Source organism: Schistocerca serialis, chromosome 5, assembly GCF_023864345.2.
Source record: "Schistocerca serialis cubense isolate TAMUIC-IGC-003099 chromosome 5, iqSchSeri2.2, whole genome shotgun sequence".
Taxonomy (NCBI): Eukaryota; Metazoa; Arthropoda; class Insecta; order Orthoptera; family Acrididae; genus Schistocerca; species Schistocerca serialis.
In genome coordinates, this window is record NC_064642.1 from 420,414,603 (window position 1) to 420,435,111 (window position 20,509).

A 20,509-nucleotide genomic window follows, 5' to 3' on the forward strand; every position below is an offset into this window, starting at 1 on the left:
AACTGAATAAAATTTTGAATTGAATTTCAGTCTGAACTGAATTTTAATCTGAATTTGAATCTGAATGTTAATTTAAGTTTGAATTGATTGTGAATCTGAATTTGTAATAACATGATGTTGTTTGACATGTGTGGACTAATGGTCATTTTTTAAGTTCTTCCCATTTTAAACTTATAACACAATTGACTTGACATGCAGGCATTGCCAGCAGCCACCAGGTCCACCATCTTGCGTTGTCAAATCACAGAGCTGAGGGAGGAAAACCTTTCACCATCTTAAAAATTTTGGAAATTTGTGGTAAGGACTATGGGACCAAACGGCTGAGGTCATCGGTCCCTAGGCTTACGCACTATTCAATTAACTTAAAGTAACTTACGCTAAGGACAGCACAAACACCCATGCCCGAAGGAGGACTCGAACCTCCTACGGGGGGAGCCGCACGGACCGCGACCAGGCGCCACAGACCGCACGGCTACCCCGCGCGGCTGTCACCATCTTAGATTCTGACACAATTGTGGTTGTGCTTATATTCCAAAGTCCGCCGTAGAGGGTCGCATTCTTGCGTTCTTGATATCATGAAGGCTTCCCCATTAACTCTAGTTAGTCATCTCAGATTCTATACTTAGAACAAGCGACCTACTTCCACCAACAGGACAATGCATCAGTTAAAACATCGGACAACAGCCCTCCTTCCACAGTGACACCATAGGGAGTGGGGAGAAAAGCCATGAAACACAATTATTGAACTGTTTTGAATTTCAGATCATTTTTTTGCATTTACCACCAATATTGTGAATTTCCCGTTATTTGATACATTGAAGAATTGGCGTATGTTTGAGAGGAGGGTGGGAATTTTGCAACAGTTCTTGACATAATCATGAAATCAGGGATTTGGCAACAATGCAGTGTGTGCCAGATACCACACAGTCTACCCAGCTGGGCCAAAACGTTGTCTCGATTCCCACTGCACAAAAGAATGTTACTAAGAGGCAGTAACAATGTAAAATTTAATTACTTAGTTGCTTAGAAATATATCCTTTGCACAAAGTCTCTGAGCTGTGTAGCACCTGTTATGTAATATTGAACCAGAACAAAAACCTGAACCAAAATTTGTATTGCAGCTTTCTTTTCTTCCCCTATCTGTATCTCTTCCATTTGTTAGCAAATCAGCCTCATATTCGGCAGATACCAAGTACAGCTTCCACCGACAGTACTGCTTTAGGATTTCGCTGGCTCTCGAAAACTCATTCAAAGGAAGTGCTCGGATGAGTTTAACTTCTTTTCCAACACAGGAAGAGAGACTCAGAGTTGATAGTATTGAGTACTGCACGTCTTTCGCTTCACAGTCTCCTTTTTGGTTATTATACTGCAAGTTCAAAAGAAGTACCGTGAAATTACAAGTAATTTCACTCGTGACGGTTGGAAAAACCAACGGATAGCAGATGTGATCTGCATCTCCTCGAATAAAATCTATTTTCTTTAGAAGCGAAAATCGTTCGTGAAAATGCGCAACTGACACAAAAGTAAGGCATATGCCGAATCTCTAGAAGTAGTTGAAGTTTTCAGAAGTAAAACCAAAAAAATGTTGTTCCAAACTTTAACCGGCATAATTAGCAACATTGTTATGAAGCATTGCCTCTCTGCTACAGGGTAGGGCATTATCGAAATCGAAAGTAATTTGCCAGTAGAAGAAGTTAATGTTACTTAGTAGTAAAAACGAATCACCACTCCGCGTTCGTAGAAACTTCAGCTGAGGAAGCAATGAAGTTAGATGCTGTGCTGGCGGGAAGCAGCGAGTGATGTAACCTAATCTTCATTACAAGTTCGGCCATAAATCCGTGTTAGCGCGGACACGACGTGGTAAGCCGAACGGCTGCTCGCCGTGGTCGTCCGCAGGGTTTTCGGCCGCCCCCTGTCTGTTGTCACGAAGCAGGATGCGGTAAAAGACAGACTAGACGTTCCGTGTTAGACGTCATCTACATGAGTAGGAGTTAATATTTCCGAAGTATCAGTTTATAACAGCGAACGCCGGTACTGAATGGGATAAGTACAAAGAACAAAATTTCTGAACCTGCTTCACTAGTCGTGGGTTGTGGAAACTTCATGTAATAAGCAAAAAGTCATTGTCCATAAAATATGACATTCGGTGTTTGATTCGCCGTATTTTATACGATGTGGTGTTTTCAACATGAAGGAGCAAGCTGCTTAAATTATTTATGATTGATCGTGAATCATTTAATCACTCAATTAATGGTCTTACTTCCTAATAATACGCAATTTGCGATATTTCATGAGGCATCAACTGCTAAGCCTTGTACCAAGCGTCAGTTTTCTGCAGATCTTCCCACATTTCGCAACAGTTTCGGGAACGGTCCTTGCTTTTTGGTGCCACTGAAGACGTTATGTTCAATGGAAATATGGTGCATGAATTTCAATTTCTCTCCTATTCTCTATTTTGTTAGGCAAATTGGAGCCTCTTACTGTATATTACGGTTCTTGGAAGATGGATTTTATTTCTTAAAATTGGCCTGACTTTATCTATGTGTTCAATGATTCTACATTGACCATGAAACTTCAGTTAATTAAGGATGCAATGCATAACGCTTACTTTACCTCGTACTAAAACATTCAGTAGATTATTAATCATTACTCCTTCATTAATCTCTTAGTTTCTCTTTCAGACCATTCTTCACAGTGAAGTTTCAAAACAACTTGCATGGAATGGGAAAGGGAAGTGGTAATTTTGTTATATCTACAGCAATTCTTTACAAGTATCTACTTTAATTATTCTAGAAAAGATGTCAAAATGGAGTTATTTTATATAGATTGTTTGTATGGCAAACACATGTAGCGTTGTAGCTCCAAATAATGAAAACACTTAAGATTTCCTTTTGGTGGCCTAAGTATAAAAGAATTTCGGTAATACTATAGAATAAGGGTCACGGACTACTTTCAGTATCGTTCAGTATATCGGCGTGCATCACCACATTCACTCATTGGCACACAGTACAAGGGGTGGGGGACGTTGTTGATATTGAGGCTAATAGTGGCAGCTTATACTGTCAAAACGAAGCAAAACGGAGATTCCTAAGAGGAATTCCGTAACCTTACATTCACTGATATTAAAATTATAGGTTTCATTATTGGGATGGGCCACCGTATTTGATATTTTTCCTTTAAAAAAAGAGGGGTTGCTTGGCTAAACCAATTAAATCTTACGTGAAGTTTGAAATCTAGAACATGTCAATGAATTTGGTTTTGATTGGTTATTTCATTCCAGGGGATTCAAACGAACTTTTTGAACAAGTATGGGGAGGTAAGACACGTAACGGGAACGCATAAAGTTCATTGATGCTCTCAAAGACAAATCATCGAAAAATACCAAATTGTTACGTAAAATGTGGCTGAGGGCAATCTAAATCATTGTATGCGACTGTGAAATTTGAATTACTCTCGAGTAAGATGCTACATGAATTATTGCTACACCACATGGTCAGATCTCATGTACAGAGAAACAAGTTAAAATTCAACGAAAATTCTCACAAAAAGGGTCTCAAAATACAGGGAGGAAATGTCTCCTAGAGGCTGTGAACACCTGACACCCTCTAACTCTCGATTACGTTGATCTTTTACAAAACCTTCAGGCCAATCTATTTGCCTAGCTTTGCCCACTTAGCAAAACCACCACCTTCTAATTATCTTTGGTTAGTTCCTCATGTTTCTATACCCCACGCATTCAGACTTGATGCAGTTACAGTCATGATCCTGCCTCGGGCATGGATGTGTGTGATGTCCTTTGGTTAGTTAGGCTTACGTAGTTCTAAGTCTAGGGGACTGATGACCTCAGATGTTCAGTCCCATAGTGGTTAGAGCCATTTGAACCATTAGAACACAATCATGGATGGGTATAGATAGGAAACGGGAAGCGTGACACATTAAAATAAAATGCATTCGGATTTCTCAGTCCCAAAGGCCATATCCCATGAGTATTAAGTGGAGAAAATTCTGATTACATGACAGAATACCACGGCAATCAATTTAGTCTTGTGACATTCAAATAAAATTTGCAGTTGAGAGTTAAATAAAGCGTACTGATAGTGTCGGTTCAACGTTTTCACTTCTGACGATTTCCCCTCTTTATGAAAAACATAATGATTCCTCTGAGAAAGTCAGGTAACAGGAGGAACAGTAATATATGTTTGTAATCAATTTTGTCTTGGTAATTGTATATGAAAAGCACAAAATTGTTAAGGTCCCACAATATTCGTTTACTTAGTTGACTCTTATGAACTTAAAACACCATCTTCAAACAGTGCCAGACCATGAAAAATGTGAGAGCTGACGTCACTTCCACTAGAAATCAGACAAAAGTCCTACCGCTGACGATGTTTTAAGCGATTAAAATGAATCGCGTGTGGTGAAATAAAACGCATCTTTGTTAGTAGCAAAGATGGAATTCGAATATCTTTTTAATAACTGCGAAGGAGCTACGGACACAATGGCCACACAGATGAAGAATTTATACCGTATAAAATCAACAAGTTGAATTTTTCATGAATAATAAAAGAAGTTACTATACTCAACAACGATCAAGATGTCTCTCGAGACATGCCGAGTCCATCAGGATTGGTTTTACATTGTTTCTCTGAAACACTTTAGGCGAACACCAAGATGGTTCATTTACCAAGGCCATCTCATATTTCGTTGTTCAGTTTTTTCTACTTGTGTGTAAACTAGTATTCTATCTTTAATGAAATCACTGCTGACGAAACGTATGACCCTAACCTTTGTTCCTTTTACTAATTCACCCCGCACTGGTATTACTTATTCACACAATGATATGCCGCCCTGGCACACCAATGCAACGCCCGATCGCATCTCAACGACAGAACGTGGGAGCGGTCAATGTGTAACTATTCCCATTAGAATGTAATCTCGTCACAGATGGCGTCACTCGTAATATTAGGAAATAAAACTGAAAACAAGAAACATAGTGGTTCCCGCCATTCTGTTTCCCACATACTCTTCACTGCCCTCCTTACTAGTGAGAAAGTGCCTGCAAGAGCACCTCGCCTGATGTCGCTGAATTCTGACCCCAGGCATCTGCTATCTCGTTACTGCTTTTAAGTCCCCTTATCTCAAGATTACAGAAGCGTGGCAGCCACGTGAGCCATTGGTTAGACTCGAGTATAAAATGAAGAATGAAACCTTTAAATCGCAGTAATAGTTCTTTTAAAAGTGTGACGGATTTGATTTAAATTAAGACACTGGGTTTTATCTGTTTAAAACTTAAAATCTGTTTACTTAGTCATTTCGTTCAGTCTCTACAGCGCCAACTGTAGCTGACAAGTTGCATATGAAAGGCACGAGGATGGGCAGTAAATCATAAAATCGGCAACAGGTAGTTTTTACTGGACTTCCCACGGCGTCAGTTAAGCTGTTTATGGCAATGGTGAAGAGGGTGACGCTTAAAATTTTCACTTGAAGACAACAATTTCATTTTTAAAATCACTGGAAAGTGTGCCTCAGATTCAGTAACAGAATGTCTCTCTGCAAGGGAAGACTTTAATAGTATTAAAAAACCCTCAAGGAATCACCATTTGTCCTATGCTTTTCCAGTTTAAATGAACACCCCGATATCGCGTGTCTGAGTAGGAAAAATTCCTGTAAGGCCAACTCCAGCCAGATTTGCGAGAGCCTCTTAATCACGTGGGTCAGTGGTATGTCGTACTTAAGGTATTTTGAGACACACGTGGATGACAACAGCTACTGCCTGTAAACTAATGGCGACCCAGCAAGTTCGCATGAGTTAGTAATGAATAAAGGCACTTCATCCTTAGCCGTGACGCCGCTAAATCCAAGTTCCTTGTGGAGCCAATAGGCTCTCAGCACAGTGACGGCAGTAGATCCGAAATGTCTGTTGCAGACAGACACAACGACTACTTCTGTGCTAGGTGCTTGAGCTCCTTTATGAGTTTTGAATCCGTTTACTTTCCATTCAATGATGGGGGCCAAAAATCTATGACGGTTTTAACTCTTTCTCTCTGTAATGGTAATAGTTCTTTTATACGTACCTTACAGATGTAAGTTCTCACATTCTTCTCGCAGTAATATTGACTGAAGTCATCATCAAAGTCTTTCAGCCAGATACTAGTGTCTCATCGACAAGTACATTTTCGCCACCAAAAGGTGCCGTTAAAGGAATGATTGGTTCCTTTATACCTGACCACACCCGTTGGTTGGTCTTCTAAAGTTCCATGAATATGTGAAGACTGGCGTCCGTTAACCATACCTGCTGTCTATCCAGAGCCCGAAAATTTCAAACATACAGAATAACGCCATTAAAGTTCGTGATCATGGTACTGTAGCGCTTTGGTAGCTATAGAATGGGAGACTCACACGAGTAAAACTGGGTTTACGGAAAAAGATTCGATTGAGATTGCTGTGAACTTTTCTTAGTGGAGAACCGATTCTTGAGGTGAATGTCTTACAGCTTCAAATAACTAATGGACCTTAACTTTTCGGATCAGTTAATATAGAAAAGCGGATCAGTGGTCACCAGACAGTTGTGAGATCAATGACTGCAAGTAGAGAAAGGTGATACCATGTTACTGCTTATCAAGTGTGGCAGGAAACAGACTGAAGATTGTCCTATGAGTCAGTATTAATGATTCAGAAGAAGACATGGAGCACGAATGGATAAAATTCACAATCATTGCACTGTAATAATAATAAATAAAATAGCCTTAGTCTCCAAGACTGTGTTCATAATATTTTATTCCATGATCGATTACGAGGCATCACGTCTCATCTTCAGAGATACCTTAATACACATCTAATCAATGTTATGTATTAATTTTCTAGGTCACAGCCGGCTGTGCACGCTCTAGATACGCAATACCACACAAAGCAACGCCTCACAACTGAGTAACAAACCGTGTGGTAATTTTTGGCTTCATGCTGTGAGCGTTGTTGTTTGTATTAAAACTAAAGCGAGTGTGAGCATCAATTCTGGGAATTCGTCTTGTTACTTGTTCTTTATGAATTGTCAGTTGTTTAATTGTATAAGAATTGGTTAAGATATATGCGTAGGTATTTTGGTAGAATGTTGTGTGTGTAGTTTTTGTGGAAGCTATCTGGCGACGGTACTAGTAGTAGACCAATGGTAGTTCTGTGTTGCGCTCCCTATTGAGTCTAAAAATTATTTTGACAATTTATGTTTTGCTGCTGAAGTTGTCTCAGATATTATAATAGAAGCGCTTGTTGTCTGTTTGGCTGAAGTTATCGCTATTATTCGTAAAACACTTGGCTGTCCTGAGCGTGATAGATGCTAGTTGTGCTTTAATGTAAACGAGCTACATTTTCAGGAACCACACGTTACCACCAGTGACAAAGTGAATAGTTTCGCGCCTGTGAAGTGTCAGCTGTAAACTGAAAGTACGACTTGCGGGCTTTCATACTAAATAAAATGAAAATGATGGTGTGGTGGCCCTCAAATAAGTAACCACAGACTCAGAGTTGAAATATTAAACGTTTTGACTGGTTGCGTTGTCTAGGGGCTGGTATACGTAGTTGCCTCATTACAAGCCAAATACTGCTGAGTCTACAGTATACCATATGAATATACACACGAATCGAATGGTCGAAGTTTCCTGTCACTCGGCAATTGCGAATTTTGAACGTAACATAGATATTTATAACAGAAAGATTGCAATTAAATAAATTCTGCAGGTACTATTTTAACGACTTTAAATGATGAGTACGATAGCAGACGCTGATCTGGCTAAACCAAACGCTTTTATCCCATGTTTCCAGGTCAAACAGGAACCGAGAATAAAGAACCCCAAACCGCGATTCCGCGCGCGGCCTTTCCATATACATTTGTTTCAGCGCTTCAACGCTGACGAGTGGGTCATAACTCTACATTGCAGTGAAACAATGTAGTCAACTTAACGCTATTCTTTGCATTGAGTATGCACTCAGATAGAATGCTCTTTATTAATATAAAACACTTATTGGTGTCGTTGGTCCAGCAATTAAATAAAATATAAGTAGAATAACAGGGAAACAATAGATTCCTACTGCACGTAATTAGTTATGAACAACAACATAGCGCACGAGATACTCAGTCCAAACGCGTACTACGTCTTCACGGCAGAAGCCACGAAAATCTCACAAGTGCACAAGTCGGCACTATGAAATATTTTTATCTCCCACGCCCATGCACAAACTGCTCCGTACTCCACGTAGAGCGCTCCTTCCATGTCTCCAAGCCAACGCACACTCACTGACATACTGAAACACATACTAAATACTGGATTAACATTTAAATAGCTTGAATTAAATAAATATTCCTACAGCTACAAGTACATATAAAACAAATTTCAAAGAACAGAATTTAATGATTAAAACGCCAGGCCAAAAGTGTTTACAATTTTTTTAGTGGTTTGGGAGCAGCATAAATTTCGAAATAAACTTAAACTAACACAAATAATCAATGAAACAGCATATTAATTAAATGCCTGCATTTCAGTTATGCATAAACAATTTTTTGGACAAGAAATAAAATTTTTAAATGCACTTTCACTTATGTGCGATTTTGTAAGCACTTCTTGTGCCACTCACTCAGAGCTCAGGCGCCTTCTTGCACTAATTTTTTCTGTCGCACTACGCACGCTCACATGGATTTTCGCGCGAAGTGTTGGTCAACTCACATCAGTCTTTTGACCTAGTGCCTCGCAGAAATCGTGTCAGCCTCTGAATTCCGAATTCCACCGTTTATCGTGACAAATCTGTCTACAACGAAAACCAAAAGTAGAAACCCCTCAATAAACCATTTCCCAAAACCAACCATGATCCTCGCTAAAGATTCCCTCCAGCGGAAAACGATACTTTAGGAAAAAAGTCACAAGGTAAGCGAATGAATCACAGTAAGTTCTAATTCCCATAAGTTATATTTAATTGACTTTAATAAATCCTTCCTACCTCCACGCACCAAAAAATGCGTGCCCACACAATTACAATTTTAATACTCTTTAAATTGACCACTAAATTCTTTGCCACACTCTTATACAAAGCATAAATCAATACATATTTTACTTAAACCCACGAGGTCACTGACCTCCACGCACCCTCAGTGCCTAAACGTCCCCCTTTTGCACACGTACAGTGCCACAGTAAACTAACAAAATACTAATGAATCCCCAAATAAACATATAAATTATCCCTCCAAAATTACTACCGCTAATTACAGATTAGAACAGCTTTTCACTTCTGCCCTTTCTCTATATACCCTTAGCAATTTTAAACTACTCTCATTTCGACATATGCGGCAGCAACGGCTGTAACGTTCTACCGTACCAATGCCAATCAGTCTCACTAGAATCACACTCCTTCTTCATACACCAATTTGTACGAACTTCATTACACAAACTATCCCCATTCACACTATTTACTTCAGCCCTCTCTAAGTTTTCTGTTAGTTCTTCGACATATTTCACCGATTCACCACCCACAGCATGCACAACTTTACTGTTTTTCCCCTCCAAAATAACAACACTTGCAGCTTCAACAAAATTACACATCAATTCACTGTTAAACACTTTATCTTCCTGAAATAATACATCGATGCCTAAGCCACCATCACGATAAATATTCAGCTCAGCAACCTTATCTGCTGATACACCATTTAAATCGCTATATAAATTCACATCAGAAACGTTACTTTACTCCGTCGACAAATTAACTTTACGTGAATCGTACCCAACTTTATCCTCCGCCGCTACATTACACAAATTTCTGCTATCTTGTCGTACAATTTTGGGACTTCCAGTCTTGCTACATTCCGCTGTGATCGGACAAAAATCAGCACACACTGCCATTTCTACACCACTTTCATCAACATTAACCCCCGATCTTACTTTACACACATTCTCACATTCATACTCTGACAAAACGTTTTAGATCCACACGGTCTCAAGGATCAAGAAAGATAGTGGTTTACAACGTGGAAAGATTTTGTACATTCTTGCTGCACTCCCCTCCGTCTAGTGCAGGATTATTGGAACATTCAAAAGTTTCTTTCGCATTTTTTGATTTTATGAAATTCGGCTGGGTTGCCACTTATTGTTATAGGAAGTTAGAAACAACGATTTCTCATCTGTAACTCAAAGTAGACTCATTGCACGAAATACTTCCCTTGTTTATGGCTCACACTGATTAGAGGTGGAAGAGAAGTTCGCTTACTCGGCCTGCAGAACCATGGTTCCTTGCAACTATCAATATCAAAAAGTTTATAACAAAATTTAGTTCTGTGCGTAATTTCGGTAGAAACTGGGTGTAAAAGAGTAACTACTTGGTAACGCTGTCACCACATACATGATATATCTTTATTCAATATACTACAGCAGCGCTACCCCATCGGTGCGAGTAAACAAGTGAATAGCTTTAGAAGGCAGGCTGGGGTCAATAAATATGTGTTGTTTACCTTGTCTTAGCTTCGGATATGAACCGTTTGCGCAATTGATACACACAGTAAAATACTCTGAAGCGCCAAAGACACCGGTACAAGCATGCATATCCAAATACAGACACATGTAAACAGGCAAAATACGGCGCTGCGGTCGGCAACGCCTATTTAAGACAACAAGTGTCTGGTGCAGTTGTTAAGTCGATGAATGCTGCTATAATGGCAGGTTATCAAGATTTAAGTGAGTTTGAACATGGTGTTATAGTCGGCACACGAGCGATTGGACACAACATCTCCGAGGAAGCGATGAAGTGGGGATTTTCCGGTATGACAATTTCACTAGTGTACCTGAATATCAGGAGTCCGACATCGCTGTGGCCGGAAAAAGATCCTGTAGGAACGGGACCGACGACGACTGAACAGAATCGTTCAACGTGACAGAAGTGCAACCCTTCCGCAAATTGCAGATTTCGGTGCTGGGCCATGTATTGGTTAATAAAAAAAAAATGGGAGAAGAGAGACCGTGAAAAAGGGAAAGAATGAAAAGCAAATCGGACTTTGTATTACAGAAAAGCTATCGGACTTCGTTATTCGGAAAAGCTATTGTTGGGGTGGTCCTTGTGGCGTTTTTGAGCAAAAGTTAAACCAATTTTCACTACAAAAGTTATTGAAAAGAAACAGAGAATAACAGAATGTAACGGACAGGGGGAAGTGGCGTGGACGAGAGATCATCCTTTACCAGATTAACTTATCTTCTTTAGGGCGGCGTCCACGTCTTCAAAAATCTCATTCATTTCAGCGTGAAAAAATCTGCTCCGAAATCTTGCAATAGTCCAGGGACCACTAATTTATACCAATTAAAATCATCTTGATACTGTATGCAATTTAATTCACTTTGCTACTTCCATCCAACGAATTTCTTAATAACTTCCACAATATCTACACATTACAATCAGATCAAGATTAGCCATTAAGTTTTTTTACGTCAGCATCCGATCACGCCTGCCTTAAACTACCGCTATCAAGAGACAATTGAAGCGGAATAAAAAAACAAAAAAAGTTAACAATTTTGGTAGTTTCTCTGCCGTCGAGCGCTAATACCGCTACGACGAGATATTTTTTTATCTGAGGGAACGAGTGTAGCGCGGCGAAATTCAAAGCCCCGCTACAGCCATCAAAAAGTGTCAGCGTGCGAACCATGGAACAAAACATCATCGATATGGGCTTTCGGAGCCGAAGGCCCACTCGTGCACCCTTGATGATTGCATGACACTACGCTTTGCGCCTCACCTGAGCCCATCAACACCGACATTGGACTTTTGATGACTGGAAACATGTTGGCTGGTTGGACGAGTCTCATTTCAAATTGTGTCGTGTGGATGGACGTGTACGAGTATGTAGATAACCTCATGAATCCATGGACCCTGCATGTCAGCAGGGGACTGATCAACCTAGTGGTGGCTCTGTCGTGGTGTGGGGCGTGTGCAGCTGGAGTGATATGGGACCTCTGATACTTCTAGATACGACTCTGATAGGTGACATGTATGTAAGCATCCTCTCTGATCACCTGCATCCATTCATGTCCATTGTGCATTCCGATGCACATGGGCAATTCCAGCAGGACAATGCGACATCCCACACGTCCAGAATTGCTACAGGGTGATCCCACGAACACACGTCTGAGTTTACACACTTCTGCTTGTGACCAAAATCCACAGAAACGAACATTATTGAGCATAACTGATATACCTTGCAACGTGCTGTTCAGAAGAGATCCCCACCCCCTCGGATTTATGGACACCTTGAAGGATTCATGGCCTCAGTTCCCTCAAGCACTATTTGAGACATTAATCAAGCCCATGCCATGTCGTATTGCGGCACATCTGGGTGCTCGTTGGGGTCCTACATGATATTAGGCAGGTGTACCTGTTTCTTTGGCTATTCACCCAAATAGAATGGAATATTTAGAGTGAGTGATGGCGTAAATAACATTATATTTGTGTTTTATGGGAAGGATGGTGTAGGAATGTCAACAACGGCCACACAGCTTGCTCGTGCTTTCAGAGACAGTACACTGGATTGGTCTTCTTGATGTTTGCTCATGTATAATCAGCATTGCAGTTTGAGAACAATACACACCTCAAAAGTGAAAGTTTGAGTGAAACACCCAAATATTGCAAAAGACACGAATCAGTGGCAAACCCCGAGTTAAAAATGACAAATTCCCATTAAAATATTCGAAACTAAAAATTATCTGAAAGGGCCACAAGAAATGCAAAAGATTGTGTCTCAGGTGCATTGACAAAAGCGTAAGTCCATCTCTTTGGCGGAAAGATACTACGTTTACGTTATAGGTTGCAAGTTTAAGCAACCATAATTATTTGATGATAACTTAGACTCTTCTCCATTACCACAAGAAATCTGACACAACAACGAATTACGAGATTTCTGTGTTACCCCATCGGTAGCTCCATAATCTTATTTGGTCTCTTCCTTGTTTACCGTGATTTGGATTTGTCTATGCAGAAAGAAATAAATATTTATGCTTTTCCAAGCAGAGAAAGTAGTCATTAATAAAAAAATGGCTCTGAGCACTATAGGACTTAACAGCTGTGGTCATCAGTCCCCTAGAACTCAGAACTACTTAAACCTAACTAACCTAAGGACATTACACACATCCATGCCCGAGGCAGGATTCGAACCTGCGACCGTAGCAGTCACGCGGTTCCGGACTGCGCGCCTAGAACCGCGAGACCACCGCGGCCGGCGTAGTCATTAATAGTTTGGATACAATCAACAAGGAAAGTACACTAAAAATTGTAAAAGATAGCATAGAAGAACGATGTACTGGCTGTTAGGGATATAGGTGCAGATATTGTAATCATTGATACCTCAATGTACCCACGTCAGTGAGTTCGATTGTTTCTCTCTAACAGTCTTCCCCCAAATACGCCACGTAATTTCCTATCTTATGTTCTCTGCATGGACGTAACTGTGCCACGAAGTGGACTACAGCTGTCAGTATAGGCAATCTGTTTTGCATCCAAATGTCCACACTACAGATCCTCACCTGCTGCCCAGTGGAAAGTAAAGTAAACATAAATGGCTGGCTTTTTCACACGTACTTGGAGGCACTAACAAACCTAAAAGCATACTATGAGTAACAGGTATAATTAGTCTGCAAATGAAGTAAACACTGGTGTAATGAGGTTCAAGACACTGTCCAGTAACGCTTATATTTCAGCTCTCCTGTAAGTTTCATCTGCATTAACTGCAATGACTGTGTTTGAACAACAGAATGCCGCATTAATATGGAAATGTGGAGAATTACATTGAAGAGTCAAATAAACTTGTACACCTGCCTAATATCGTGTAGAGCCTCAGCGAGCACTGAGAAGTACCGCAACACGACATGGCATAGACTCAATTAATGTCTGAAGTAGTGCTGGAGGCAATTGACACCATGAATCCTGCAGGGGTGTCAATAAATCCGTAAGAGTACGAGGGGGTGGAGATCTCTTCTGAACATCACGTTGCAAGACATCCCAGATATGCTCAATAATGTTCATATCTTGGGAGTTTGGTAAACAGCAAAAGTTTTTAAACTCAGAGGAGTTTTCCTGGAGCCACTCTGAAGCAATTCTGGACGTGTAGGGTGTCACATTGTCCTGATGTAATGCACAATGGACATGAATGGATGCAGGTGATCAGACAGGATGCTTACGTATGTGCCACTTGTTTCTATGAATATAAGCCTCTCCGTCTTCTCCAGTGTTCCTATTCCCTGTTTGCATCTACGCTGGCCAATTCTTTTCTCTCTTCCGAATTCCTTGTTCCATTCCTTTTAGTCTCTTGTCCCTTGGCTGTTCACTTGGTCTCTTGAGCTCCATCGTCTCGTCAGTCTTCCTAGCTAACTATCTCTCATCTATTCTCTTCCCACCTCCATTCAGTTTTAATAAATTCTCCTCATTATTGTAGAGATTTCCTCTTGTGTTTACCTCTTAACACTTATTTCCTTATCTTTTCCGTTTCATTTACTCACTGTATAGAGTCACATACAATTCTTAATAACTACATGTAAAAATTAAGGATTGTCTTGTTTACTATTTCGCAGACTCTTCTTAATTATACATAGATATTTCAGCAGAACGTTAGAGATGTTTCGCGCGCAGCGGTAACGAGTAGAAAGCTGCCAGCGTCAACCCAGTCCTCCTGAGCAGAGCTTTCTGTTTTTACGGCGCTCACGGCCTCGTAAACAAGGATGTACTGACTGCCACGCGCGCCCCAGCGTAACGCAGCTGAAGCCTTTATTCTGAGGGTGCTGTAAATATTAATAGAAACAGCCGGCAACAAGATGGTTAGGGCGAGCCGGTGATCCAGCGCATTTTGCGGATAAACTGCGAAAAATGAGGTTGCTCTTCATGACTCACCGTCAAAGGTCGCCATGCTGCTTTACGTAACCCATACAAATATCTCGGAGCTCGGAGTGACGAGCAGACAGTTATTGTGCTGTGAAAAAGCTCTACAACGTGACAGATTTAGTGTGAGTTATTTCTACACATGAACCATGAAACAGATAACTTCTCTTTAGCAGATTTTCACTTTTGCGTGTCTGTAACATAAATGAAATACACCGCGTATAAAACACATATATCCTCTCCGTTGGCCTTTTTTAATTTCTGTGTAGTTTACTAACGTCCATACTTTTGGACGCTTCAGGTCCTTTTTTAAAAATAAACAATATTAATCTATGAAGCTTTCGCTCCTGTGTACCGACGAGGCGAGACAAACTTGAAGGGCGAAAGGAAGCGGCCCAATTGTGAGCTACTGGAGGTGCATCATTCAGATCTCCGTCCTCCCATCTATACTTAATTGTTTAGGGATTTCTTTAAGCCACTTCAGCTCAATGCCAGATGTTTCCTTCAATGAGACCGCGACTCTTATCAAACTCCACTCCTAGAGCAACAAAAGTAGTACTCCGACGCGATGGATAGAGAGTGGGGGAGGACGTGATGAACAGAGAGTGGAGATGAAGTGGACAGAAAGGCAGGGGGGAGGCAGAGATGTGTGCGATATACACTATGTGATCAAAAGTATCCGGACATCTGGCTGAAAATCACTTACAAGTCCGTGGCGTCCTCCATCGGTAATGATGGAATTCAATATCGTGTTGGCCAACTCTTAGCCTTGATGACAGCTTCCACTCTCGCAGACATACGTTCAATCCGGTGCTGGAAGGTCTCTTGTGGAATGGCAGCCTATTATTCAGGGAGTGCTGCACTGAGGAGGGATATCGATGTTGGTCGGTGAGGCCTGGCACGAAGTCGGCTTTCCAAAACATTCCAACGGTTGTTCTATAGGATTCAGGTCAGGACTCTGTGCAGGCCAGTCCATTACAGGGATGTTATTGTCGTGTAACCACTCCTCCACAAGCCGTGCATCATGAACAGGTGCTCGACCGTGTTGAAAGATGCAATCGCCATCCCCGAATTGCTCTTCAACAGTAGGCCTGTGTTGTGATAGTGACACGCAAAACAACAAGGGGTGGAAGCCACCTCCATGAAAACCACGACCACACCATAACACCACCGCCTCTGAATTTTGCTGTTGGCACTACGCACGGTGGTAGATGACGTTCACGGGGCATCCGCCATACCCACACCCTGCCATCGGCTCGCCACATTGTGTACCGTGATTCATCACTGCACACGACGTTTTTCCACTGTTCAGTCGTCCAATGTTTACGCTCCTTACATCAAGCGAGGCGTTGTTTGGCATTTACCGGCGTGACGTGTGGCTTATGAGTAGCCGCTCGACCATAACATCCAACTTTTCTCACCTCCCGCCTAACCTTCATAGTACTTACAGTGGATCCTGATTCAGTTTGGAATTCCTGTGTGATGGTCTGAATAGATGTCTGCCTATTACACATTACGACTCTCTTCAACTGTCGGCGGTCTCTGTCAGCCAACAGACGTGGTCGGCCTGTACGCTTTTTTGCTGTGCGTGTCCCTTCACGTTTGCACTTCGCTGTCACATCGTAAACAGTGGACCTAGGGATGTTTCCGAGTGTGCAAATCTCGCGTACGTACGTATGACACAAGTGACACCCAATCACCTGATCACATTCAAAGTTCTTGAGTTCCGCGGAGCGCTCCATTCTGCTCTCTCACGATGTCTAATGACTACAGAGGTCGCTGATTTGGAGTACCTGGCAGTAGGTGGCAGCACATTGCACCTACTATGAGAAACGTATGTTTTGGGGGTGTCCGGATATTTTTGATCACATAGTGCATCCAACATATGCAATACAAGGGTGAAGTTGTGGGTATATGTAGTACGGTAATAAAAATATTTTTCAAATTAATTTTACTTAGTCGTTTATTTTTTTTTTTTTGGAAAATAACAATTAAAGAAATGAATATTTTACTGGTAGGTAGGTAAAACCATATTCTGTTTCAGACAATATCAGGTGAATATGAAATAAACCTGAAGTTTAACTTTTTGTCTCTTTTATACGCTCATCAATATATTTAAAAATCAGTCGGAAAACTCACAGACAAAAGACTAAAAAACAAAAAGTAATTATTTAAATAAAGATAAATTTTTATTTTATCGAATTTTTAAATTGAACTTCACAACTCTTGCAGATTCCGAACCCTAAAGGGTCCTGAAAATATGTGATTGTGTGAATTTTCAAATGCTACGATAACCCACGTAAGATTTTAAACGAAAAACTTGGGCGTGTTATTTAGATAATACAATGAATGACATAAAACCGCAACGCCAAAAATTATTAATGAAGAGTAATGATATTTCGCGAAAAAATTGTTTTGCTAACATGTTTAAGTGGTTAACTTTGCAAGATCACAGGTTAATGTAAGTGCGAGATAAGCCATTGCATATGTGAAATGCAGGTAGATTAACAACTGGTGTAACCACCAGAATGTTGAATGCTAGCATCCAAACGTCCATGCATTGTGTTATACAGGTGCCGGGAGTTAGTTTGTAGGATGAAGTTTCATGCATGTTGCATTTGGTCGTTCGCTACACAGATGGTTAATGCTGTTTATGGATGATGCTAGAGTGGTCGTCTGATGGTGGCCCAGATCTGCTGATCGAGCAGGCCCAGACTGCGTGTCGCCACTCTACACAGCATGCTGGGTTACAACAGCGTCATGTAGGCGAGCGTTATCCTGTTGGAATACGCTTCTAGAATGCTGTTCATGAATGGCAGCACAACAGGGTGACATATTGGTTGCTGGCCCTCAGCTGGCCTCCCTCTAATCAACACACGCCATCACTGGCACCATGTCAAAACCGGATTTCATCAGAAAACACACCTTCCAAATGAGCTCTGGCTTGACACCACTGAAGTCGCAAATGGCAATGGTTTCAGGTCATTGGAATGCACGGTAAAGGGTGTCTGTTTCAGCGCTGTCATAGAAGTAACCGATTTGTAATGGTTTCCTGTGTGTCACTGTGATGCCAACTATCGGTCAGATTGCTGCTGGAAATGCAGTACGATGCGCTGGAACCAATGCCGAACACGACGGTCTTCCCTCTCGGTAATGCCGTGTGGTCGTCTCGAACCTGGTTTTATTGCGACCGTAAACCTCGTGACCACCGCTGCCAGCAATCATGTTCAGTGGCTACTTTCCTGCAAAGGGTTCCCGCAGTATCGCAGAAGGAAGATCCTGCATCTCGCGCCCCCATTACACATCCTCGTTCAGACTCAGCGATGAGCTGATAACGGCATCTTTGTTGTCTTACCCCTCGCAATATCATGGCGGGGTTACTTTGTACTCACATTTTGAAAGTATTGTAATCTAATCAACTACTTTGTATTTTAAAATTGAAAAGGCATTAATTATTTTAATGACTTTTTTTACAGAATTTATAAAAGTTTTAAATGTTTCAGTTAATCTCAACCAAAAATTTGAGTGTCAGTAGTAGACGTCACTTTCCCTAAAGAACATCATATCCCGTATTATCAAGCTGAGGACCTTACTCACACATTAATATCTCTTTAAAAGGTATTTTGTGAATAAAAGTCAATAACAATGAACAAAATTAGCATTTAATTTTTTCTTTGGATAGCCATAGTTCCCCCCCCCCCCCCTCCCCGGCCTCCTTGCTAATACACGCTACTGAAAATGCAACAATAATTAACGAATTTAGAGTTATTTTAATCTTCTCTTGGGTAGGCATAAAGTACCTCCCGCCCCCCTCTTGGTAATACGCGTTACGAAAAATACGTTGATGTTCTAGGATTAAAGGCATTCTTAACTAATGTCAACCCACTATGTGAAATCTCAAAAGTAACTATCTCTCACGACCGTTACCGCTTGCATTTAAAGCAAACCTGATCTGCATCCTCATATGGCGCTACTAGCTACTTGAATAGACACGACCTTTCAGATATAGAAACATGCCTATCAACTTTCGTTTACGTCGCACGGCTCCTTCTTGGTACTGCGATTTTCCCCCATCATTGTAATAAGGTTAGTTTTGTTTTCCATGCACCATCATTTGTATGATACATCACATACTACTTTGTAGATACGCCTACATGCTGAACACTTGTAAAATTTTTGTTTTCGTTATTATCATTATTATTATTATTTGTATTATATACACAGATGTGTATTAGGGATTCAAACCTACTATCATTTAAACTTTTTCAATTTGTTTCCAAATTTTAGTTGGCTGATTTTAGTTGGCAGTCTTAAGCACTTTGTGTGGGTCGTCTGTTATTTTAACTTATTTCATAATGGTGTGCCTGAATGCTGACTGTAACCTACAAAAGATACTTCCCTGACACCAGTAACAACAGGAATCTTGCATTGTGTGATGCTGGTCCCCCCACATATTTATCTGTACAAGAAGCTCAGCAAACCTATGTTTCCCGCTCTTCTTCAGGTGTAGGTCGTATCTAGTATATCGTCATCTCCAACTGTAAGATCAGGCACTGCACGCATGTGCGATTTCATTTTAGTCAACAGCAGCTTGGTCAACTCATCGTTCACATGGCTCATAACAGTATTAACCCAGGCCTGGGACCGAGCGAGGTGGCGCAGTGGTTAGCACACTGGACTCGCATTCGGGAGGACGACGGTTCAATCCCGCGTCCGGCCATTCTGATTTAGGTTTTTCGTGATTTCCCTAAATCGCTCCAGGCAAATGCCGGGATGGTTCCTTTGAAAGGGCACGGCCGACACCCTTCCCCATCCTTCCCTAATCCGATGGGACCGATTACCTCGCTGTCTGGTCTCCTCCCCCAAACAGCCCAACCCAACCAACCCAGGCCTGGTCATGACACTACAAGACCTCTACAAAACAAACATTTGTGTGTACAGTTGCTACTCCTGCTTCATCCAGGTCACTTCTAATGAAGTAATTTCTCTCTTTAGCCAGGCTGTTCCCTGGTCTACCAGTTACGATTACCTGATTATCCTTGTCAAAATCTGTGCGTATCTTCCGTTTGTCGTGTATCACCTGGCTAAGAGTTGCACTTGACTGGTTGTCGCCTGCAACCGTGTTTCTTATTTTCCTGTACCATCTGGCCTACACTTATCCCATGGCTACCGCCTAACAGCAAGTCTCTTTTCCTCATAATCGCTTTATATCTCCACTTAGTTTCTTTGCTGGAAGTCTGCTGCATCCTTCTGTGACCTACTCCTGGATGAAGAGGTTCTTACCCTCCTACTTTAGGTAACAAGATACTGTAACCTCAAATGCAGATGAAGTTACAAAGCTGGTCCCCTTTTGGCCATTACTTGTTACCTTTAACAGGTTCCCACAATCTCCTTCCCCCTTCAACCTATCTATTTCGAATTTCTCACAGTCTAATTCAGCCTGAAGAGCACAAATCTTTACCACCTTTTTGTAGAATCTCCTGTCTTTTTGCAGAGATAACGCTTTCATGGGATAGCCTCCTTAAGTTCCCCATACTATTCTTCACTGCAGTAGCCCAGGCAAATCCCAACCCACAGTCTACACATAACGCTCCCTCACCTGTCTAGCTAGCGTAAGGCAGTA